General features: G+C 40.7%; 1 protein-coding gene across 4 annotated transcripts in view; it reads right to left on the bottom strand.

Moving 5' to 3' along the window:
* The window catches only part of LOC138396844 (putative uncharacterized protein encoded by LINC00269), a 63,771-nt gene extending 59,889 nt beyond the window's left edge, over nt 1-3,882 (bottom strand). For all 4 annotated transcript variants that reach the window (XR_011235724.1, XM_069490529.1, XM_069490531.1 and 1 more), the window contains exon 1: nt 3,744-3,882. The gene's annotated coding sequence lies outside the window, so the exon portion shown is untranslated. The remainder of the gene's footprint in view (nt 1-3,743) is intronic.
* Nucleotides 3,883-8,652: the final 4,770 nt, after the last annotated feature.

Here is an 8,652-nt window from a genome sequence, read left to right on the forward strand (position 1 = left end):
TTGTGCAGCGTTGAGAATAAATGCAATCCTTCCAAAGCTGTGGTCTCAAGATTTGTTTTCCTTTATCTGATGCCCAGTGACCTTTATCAGCAAAACACCCATTAGCACATACAAGATAAATTACAGTGAGAATAATCAGTGGCAATAAAACTGGAGCAAGGTCTGGGTTTCCGGTTTATTTGGCTACAAGTGTGGATAAGCATGAATCATAATTCTGTAATATGCTCAAAGCTCAGGAATATGTGCATCGGTTAACAAGTCAAAGCAGCTGTAAAACACTGCTCTATGAGAGTTGATTCAGCCTTTTAAATCTTTTACACCTGTTACAAAATAGTTGCTGTAAAAGAAAATCAGATACAGTGAATAATTCACAACATGTGTGCTCTTGTGTGGGTGACAGTTAGGTGGTGTTTGCTTTTGTGGGGTAAAATCCACAGCTGTAACACAGACTTCTTTCTAGACAGAGAAACTGAGGACTCTAAACCAGCAACAGACAGATGCAGGGCTGATGCGAATTCACTGGTCGCCTAGTCTAGCTACTAAAAGATAGAATGGGTTGTGGCAGGTTTTCTCATAACTCTTTTCTTTGTCGTTGCTTTTCTTTTCATTTTCCCTGAAAACTGCTCAACCTGTGCACTTGACTTTGATATCTATGATTTTGTGTATTTTCAGAGAGCCTTTAGGGTTGGGGAACCAGAGAATGAGGGTGGGACCAGATGAATCAGTGTATTAATCATTTTGTTTTATTTTCTGTACCTTTTGATGTTTCAACATTTGGGTTATCTTACAGACCTGGGGAGAGGCTATAATAGCTATAATAATTCCTCAAGATGGTAACTTGCCTACAAGCATGCCTTTCATATGCAAACCAACCAATCTCAAGCCCATATTCCCCAACCATCTCCTTATCTAACTCTAATACACCAAGCCAATATTTCCCCTGCCCTAAATCATCCCAGGGCCAGGTATCAGGCAAGCAGAGATCACCCCTCTAGCCCAAAGCCCCCTAAAATTATTCTAACTACCCAGTCCTAAACTGTTCACTCCGCCCTGCCTTCCCTTTCCTGCAGAAACAAGGCTCTAGCCTAAGCTTCCCCCTCGCTCCTTTCTGCCTCCAGCTGTACCAGGTGCTTGCCACGTGTCCTTGCATGTGTGATGTTCCACCTCCTCTTGGGAAATATAAGCAATAATTCTTCCTTCAATAGCATTGGCCTCTCTGTATCCCCACTCAGTCACCTCTGTAAATTAAATTCCCACAGGTACAAAGGAGACATTGGGTTTTTAGAGCCATTTTTAGGGACCTGGTAGGTTGGCTTCAAATCTGGCTCAGAGACAATCTACTTTCACAAAAGCATCATCCGTGACTGCAACATATTGCCCAGGATGGGAACCAGGCATTCTCTCCACGTGTCTTCCTATTTCCCATGTGACACCATGATGAATGGGAAGCATACTCCTGTGTTGACTTTCTACAGCAACACCAAAGCCCAGAAAATGTGTGTGACCTACTGAAGAAAGTAGCAATGCAGATCTGTAGAGAAAGTGGAAAAAGTAGAGCCCTGCTCTTTTGATTCCTCACACAGAGCCACCAGAATCACAACACGGATGATGACAGTAGCATTTATTTACTGAGTGCCTGGCTCTGTGCTCAGGGTTTCACATGCATCATGTCATTGAACCCTCACCACAAGGCTATAAGGTAAGTACTATTATTATCCCACTTTAGAGATGAGAATTTAGAGGTGAAAGACACTGCTCCAAGGTCATAGCTCTGGTAACTGGTGTCCTGGGACTTGACACACCAAGTCTAAATCCACAGCCCATGTGCTAACCCCCTACTCTATACCATCTGTCAAAGCTCCGTGAGGCTACTTCTCCCCCACAATGCAGAATTCAAGAGTGCAGTTCCCTCTATGAATGAAATATCAGTCTGAAAACCTCAACCCCAGTTGGCATCTCCAGTTGGCTGGTGGATGGTACCATGTTGCCTTCCAAACCAAACACATTTTTGGTAGGTTTTCAGAAGCAGGACCAGCTCCAGGCAACATTGTGAAATAGGCAACCTTCTTGGTTTCTGGTAGGTGCCCTTCCTGGAATTCAGCACCCTCATTACCTCCACAGATGGCCCAGGTCACTCTACCCCAAACACTGTCCTCTGTGGTCTGTGCCTTAGGTGTCAAATTATTTCTCTGTATTACTAAACCCATCAGAATTCTCATTCCCTCTTTTTTTGTAGACCCATTAAGGGCTCTAGATTCACATAGGCCTGTCTCCTAATTCCAGTTGTACAGCTTTTAGCTATATGACCTTGAGCCCCAATTTCACCATCTGTGAGACTGCCACAGTAACATTGACTTTCTCCATTTTTTTATAAGTATAAAAATGATATATCTTATGTGCCCAGATCAATTCTTACCACATAATCGGTGGTCTATAATGATGGTTCAGCCATGAGGAGTATTTCCCCAGTTTTCATATATGCTGTTTAAATGTAGAGTAATAACACTGGCTTCCAGAGCCACAAAAGACTCAGCCTTCTTACATGATAGACATACTTCACAAATATGTCTTAACAAATCAGCCATAAAAGCAAGCACTGGCCTAGCACATTGGCTGGGAATTCAAAAGACACACAAGGAAGTTCTGTCAAAACTAAACAGTAGAATAAATCAAGCAATTGATCTAATAAAAGAATGTAAGAGAATGCAGTCTGTAATTTTGCCAAATGTTTGAAGCTCTCATGTCATAAAATGCTAGAAAGAGAATTTTTAAATAAGTTCAGTAGGGGAAAAGCACTAAGTCAAGCATCATAAGACAAATGTCATCTCTGCTCTGCCACTTTTGGCCATATGACTGACCTTGGATATGTCACTTGACCTCTATGAATGTCAATTTCCTCCTCTGTGAAATGAGAGTGTTGGAACAGACTCCCCAAGATGTCTTCCAGTTGTACCATTCTATGAGCCAACGACTGCACCATTATTCCTCCCCTTGCTCTCCGGAGATATTGTTGCCACAGTAATTAGTGTTGCCCCCGAGTAACATCACGTAGCAGAGTGCAGTCATGCACAGGAATTCCAGGCACTGTGACTGTGAATTCTAATCCCTCTTTGGTCATGCCATCATTGAATGACCTTGGGCAGGGCACCTAATTTCAGCTGACTGCCTCACCAGACAAAAACCTCCAGGGATTTACCAGATAAATTTCCAACTCCTTACTCTCTACAAGCTGCCCTCCAAATGCCTTTACAACGCTTAACTTGGGACTACCCACGACAAATCATGAAACTAAGCTTTTTCCCTGAATAATTCTCAATTGTAGTGTGTTTTTACCTCAAACACAGAAGCCCTCTTTTCTTCCTATTCAAATCACAACCATATATCAAGGGAGGTCAAATACAAGGGAAAACTTAAAAGGCTAAAAACTGTGTCAAATCTGTGGCAAACTCAAGGCTAGGAAGGAGGACTGATACACATTGTGTAATAGAGCCCCCATAATTTCATTAGGTGGAAGCAAAGAGTAGAAACCAAGGAAAACCAAAGCCAACTTGCAGCAAATATTTTTGAGTGGGGCCTGGCACTATAATCCCTGACCTAAATTGAATAGAAAAGAAGTTCAATTAATAATAAAAAATAATAATACCTGCCATTTTTTGTGCAAATATTATGTGTTAGGCATTATGCTAATGGCTTTACATGCTATGTCCATTAGAAAGCTGTCAGCTGCAAGTTAGAGTACCTACCTGAAAATAGGTTAAACAGTAGGAGTTTCCTATCTCACGTAATAATTGGTGGAGGAGTGGCTGGTCCCAGGGTTGGTTGATTGAGAAGTATAACATGTTACTTCATGGAGGATCCATCCTCCGACTCCGATATTCTCAGTGTGTGGGCAACATCTCCCCTTGTGGTTGCACAATAGCTGCAACGATTCCAAGTGCCACAACACAACTATTTCAACACTAGCAAAGCACACCTCCCAAATGTCTCTTTCTATTGGTTAAGAAATCATCACCCAAAGTTTCCTACAAATTTTCCCTCACAGCTCATTGTTCAGGATTAAATCACATACCCATACCTAAACCAATCAATGACAAGAGAAACGAGACGGCCATTATCATCGTAGACCGATCATGATTCACCCCTGGTTCACCTTTCTTGATCACATGCAATGGTAACCACCCCACTCAAACAAACTGAGCTCTACTGGGCAAAGAAGAGGAGGATGGGCTGGGAAATGGCAATTGGACAGGAAACCAACAGTGTCAGCTACAAATACATTATTACTTTAATAAATATCCTTTGAGAAATTATTATCTTCATTTTGTAGATGAGAAAACTAAAGCTCAGAGAATTCAAGTAAATTATCCATGTTTACACAGCTAGAAGTTGGGAAGTTCTGTATTCTTAACCACCATATTGATGGTTCTGAAATTTCAGTGTGTGTAAGAAACATTAGAGAGTTCAGTAAAAAAAAAAAAGTAGATTCTCAGACTCCACCCCCAGAGATTCTGATTCAATAGTCTAGGATAGGAGCCCTCATTCTTCATTGTTCACAAATAATTTTAGTTAATTTGGATACAGGTAGTCTTTGAACCACATTTTGAAAGAGAAAATGGGATTGGCTATTATTTGGACAGAAGTTTGATTTAAAACAAAAACAAAAACCCTGGATTTTCTGGAATTCCTAGACCTACTGTCTACAAAAGCCATCCACCTTACACAGAAACATCTCATCACATTCCCTCTATGGTCTGCACAGGTCAGCCCCCAACTAGTGTCTCGATCTTGCTCCCTAATTTCAGAAGGTTATAGATAAAACTTTCAGATGAGGGCAATGAAATCCAAGAGGAACACAACAGGTCTTCTAAATAACCACTGAAGAATTTGGGAAGATTCAGGGTTGAGGACAGCCAATTTTTTGGGATAGGGGAGGGAAGAATCTGTCATTGCCCTTCAAATATTGACTAAGCTGTTACATGTAAAGGATGCTCAGAGGTAGGATCAATGATCAGAAATTATTAGGGGGCTCATTTTGTTTTATTATAAGTGAGAACAGACTAATAATTAACATCATGCAATGATGGTACAGTCTCTGCCTGATGAAGCATTTGGAACGTACCCCAGCAGAGGCTGGCAGACCCTGTGTCATTGTAGAAAGAGCCTTCAACTGAAAGGAAACCTGATGCAGATGACTCCTAAGATACGATGTGATCCTCCAACCACATCTTCTGCAAACTGACTTGTGTTCATTCCTCACTATGGTCATTTCTGCTGAACACCTTAGAGTGCTATTTAATTTCTGATGCATATATGTCCTATTTTCCCAAATTGATGGAACACGTCTGACTCTTATTTGTGTCTTCATGGCCTGTAACTCGAAACCATGTTCATCATAGGCACTTAATACATAGTTGCCAAGTGAAAAAGAATGGCCCACAATGGAGGATGAGCACATGCCGATGATAACCTGGACCAGATGGGTAAACAACAACTTTTAGTACTTCCGCCTGGCTTACTGTCATTGTTCCTTCTCTGGGCACAGGGCAGAGTGACTAGATTTGCAATAGGTACCCTCCTCTCTGGCCATCATTGACTGGACCAGAAATTAACATCTGATTCAAGCTGGGAAAACAAGATTGACACTAAGATATTAAGACACTCTCTTAAGGTGGCTGTACCTGTGACATGCTGAGAAGTGTGGTCGAGTGGAAAAGAATGAAGCAGGTGAGAGACAAAGAGTGAGTTCCCTGGCTTACACCTCCTGGATCCCAATCCCTTCGTGAGGCTCACGTGTAAATGTGCCCTTGGTCTCTGTGATAAACCCCTCTGTCTTTATAAATTTCTTCCCCTCCCTCCCTTCTTTCTTTCCTTTCTTCTTTTAGATTTTTACTGAAGTTGGCTTTAGTTGGTTTCAGTTCATTTAATCAGAATCTTGAATCCAAATTAATTTGTCTCTGGATTTGTTGTTGAGGCTACTGATGAAAATACCTTATGCTCTTATAACTCCAAGAAAAAATAGGCTTTGGGAAATGTCAGATGAATCTAGAGCACCTAGACCTCTGCCTTTTGCCAGATATTTTGGAGAGTTTGAGATTAGAGCTACTAAAGGCTGATTTTCTTACCACTCCAAACCCTGATGTGCAAAAGCATCAATACTCCTTCAAAGGCTCCACCACCAGATGACTACAGGTCTCCTTATAAACAAGATTCTGTCTCCCTGGAAGAAATTTTGAGACAGGAACCAACCTTTAGTGCAATGAGGCAACACCAGCCCAAATAACAGATGGGAATATTTGTGGGTATCTACAGCTCCCTTATGCCACAAAAAGTTTCTCCACACAAAGTTTTGGGTCTGCATAAGGGAAAGCCCCAGTAAGGTACAGATGGTCTCTCAAAATCACTTTATCTGTGAGTAAACACATGAACCTTTGTACTTCAAAATCTTGTAGCAAAACCGTTGCCCAATATGCATGTGTTTTCCTCACTTTGTACCCCACAGCTGTTAAGCAGTGGTCTGTCACTTTGGCATACTTACTGAAAAACAGTGCCTGAACAAATCCCGGTGACACTTTTCCAAAACACCCATTTCAGTCTTGGATAGAAGGGCCTCACTGGCTGCAGGTGAGGGGTAGGTAGAGATGGGCAGTTGGGGAGTAGGCAGGGAAATCCTGACAATTTCATGTTTCTCTCTCCTCTCATGTTGGCTAAAGATGGCGAATCATTAGCTTATGCGAGGTAAGAACCGAGCCTGTCCCCTTTAGTTCTGATTCCTTAGAGTCCTGAGGATCTTCCTTTGCCAAGGACACACGGAGCCCCTCCCACAGTCCTTTTCATCCCCTTTACTGCTTTTTTGATCCTTTTCTTTTCCCCCAGGCACAACTACCACCTGTGCTGTCTTCTCGGTCCCCTTAGGAAGGAATCACGTTTCACGAACTCTCACATCATAGAATGAAATCTCTCTAACTCATTGTGCGGTTGAAGACGCAAAGCCCTAAATTCTCTTAATTAAAAAAGTAGAACCAGGAAAGCCAACTCCACTTATTGCTCCAAATATGAACAAAAGTGTTATTTGGGAAAAGCACTTCCTCAGACGCGCAACCAGTTCAATATCCACGGGTGGTGATGAGGAATAACTTTAATAACCAATACTCTCTGAGACTCCCCCTGTCATCAGAAGAGACACTGGGAAGTTTCCCTTTACCCTCAACTTCCTTAGGCAACTATTTTTATGAGTTTGTAGATTACTCTTGATATATTTGTGTTTGCAAATATAATAAAATATTTCTCTTTTTCTTATTGTTACATATTTTGGTATTTTAGAAGGTTTATATTTTTATTATAGTGGTTACCTTTTCATTAATACCTTATTTTTTTAGCAGTCATAATCTCCGTTTTTCTGCCAGAGACTTCTACAATTGGTTTGTGTCTTTAAATGGTATCTTCTGACCCCTGTTTATAACCTATATGCCAATCTAGGGTCTTATTTTACTTTCTCTTTTCCTTTTCTCTTCTCCAATGTCTCCAGTTGTGTTATTTATAATTTATCAGAATGTTTATTTACATACTATTCTTTTACCTTTCTTCCCATCTTTGTTTAAGTTTTAGACCTTCAATTAAATATAATCAGTGCTCACCATCATGGCTTTTGCTGAAATTCCCAGTCATTTCGTGGTGGGATACATTCATTGTCTACTAGATTTCTCAGGATGGGATCTTGATTACACATATTCTGACTTTTTGCATGTTTACAACTACTCGCCTATAGCCTTGATATTTAAAGGACAGTGGGCTAGATAACACAGCCTTGTTTTTAAAGTGGGACTGGAAACCATTCAAGTAATCAACAATCAAAGATTGATATATAAATAAATCATGTTCAGTTAAATAAAGGAACCTTGGTCCATACAGCTTTTATACATGCTACAACCACTGTGGAAAAATAGAAAATGATAATATAAACCTGCAATGGTCAAATCTGTGTTTATAAAGTATAAGGATGCCAAGTGTGTGTGCACATGTACTTAGCAAAAAGTGGGTGGATATGCATGAAAAAGTTAACAGTGATTTTCTCTGGTCAATAGAATTATCGGTTACCTACTTTGTGTTTTTCTGTATTTTCAAATTGTAGCACTTGTGGGATTGAAGGGAATACAATTTTTTTTAAAAAAAAATAGCAAGATAAAGATCTAAAGTTTTCAAGTTCGTTTTTAACATGTTGGTTTTAATCAATACCACAAGACAGGGTGTACCAGGGAAAGAGTAGCATGACCTCATTAGCAAGCTCAGGACAGCAGAGCTGGTCTCGGTGCCCTGCCTGTGCTGGGTATTCAATCAATGTTTGCTGGGGATGAAGAAAACTAAAACGAGTCAGTTCCAAGGAAAGTCCTTCTGGGCAGTAGAGTTAACTCTCTGGAGTCAAGCTCCTGCCTCTGGGATTGTACTGAAGACAAAAAGAAGCACTGTGTATGTGAAACAACCCTGTCACTTCATCCAGACAGAAATCACTTCATCCAGTTATTAGCACCTTGTTCTCAAAACTTATAGGACTGCGTTCGGTTTTACTCACTCTGAAAAATATAAAAAGAATATGGATGGATGGCCAGTAAAAAGAACCTGAAGCTGCCTATGAGGGTGTGACAGAAAAACATGAAA

This window comes from Eulemur rufifrons, chromosome 16 (assembly GCF_041146395.1).
Source record: "Eulemur rufifrons isolate Redbay chromosome 16, OSU_ERuf_1, whole genome shotgun sequence".
NCBI classification, from domain to species: domain Eukaryota; kingdom Metazoa; phylum Chordata; class Mammalia; order Primates; family Lemuridae; genus Eulemur; species Eulemur rufifrons.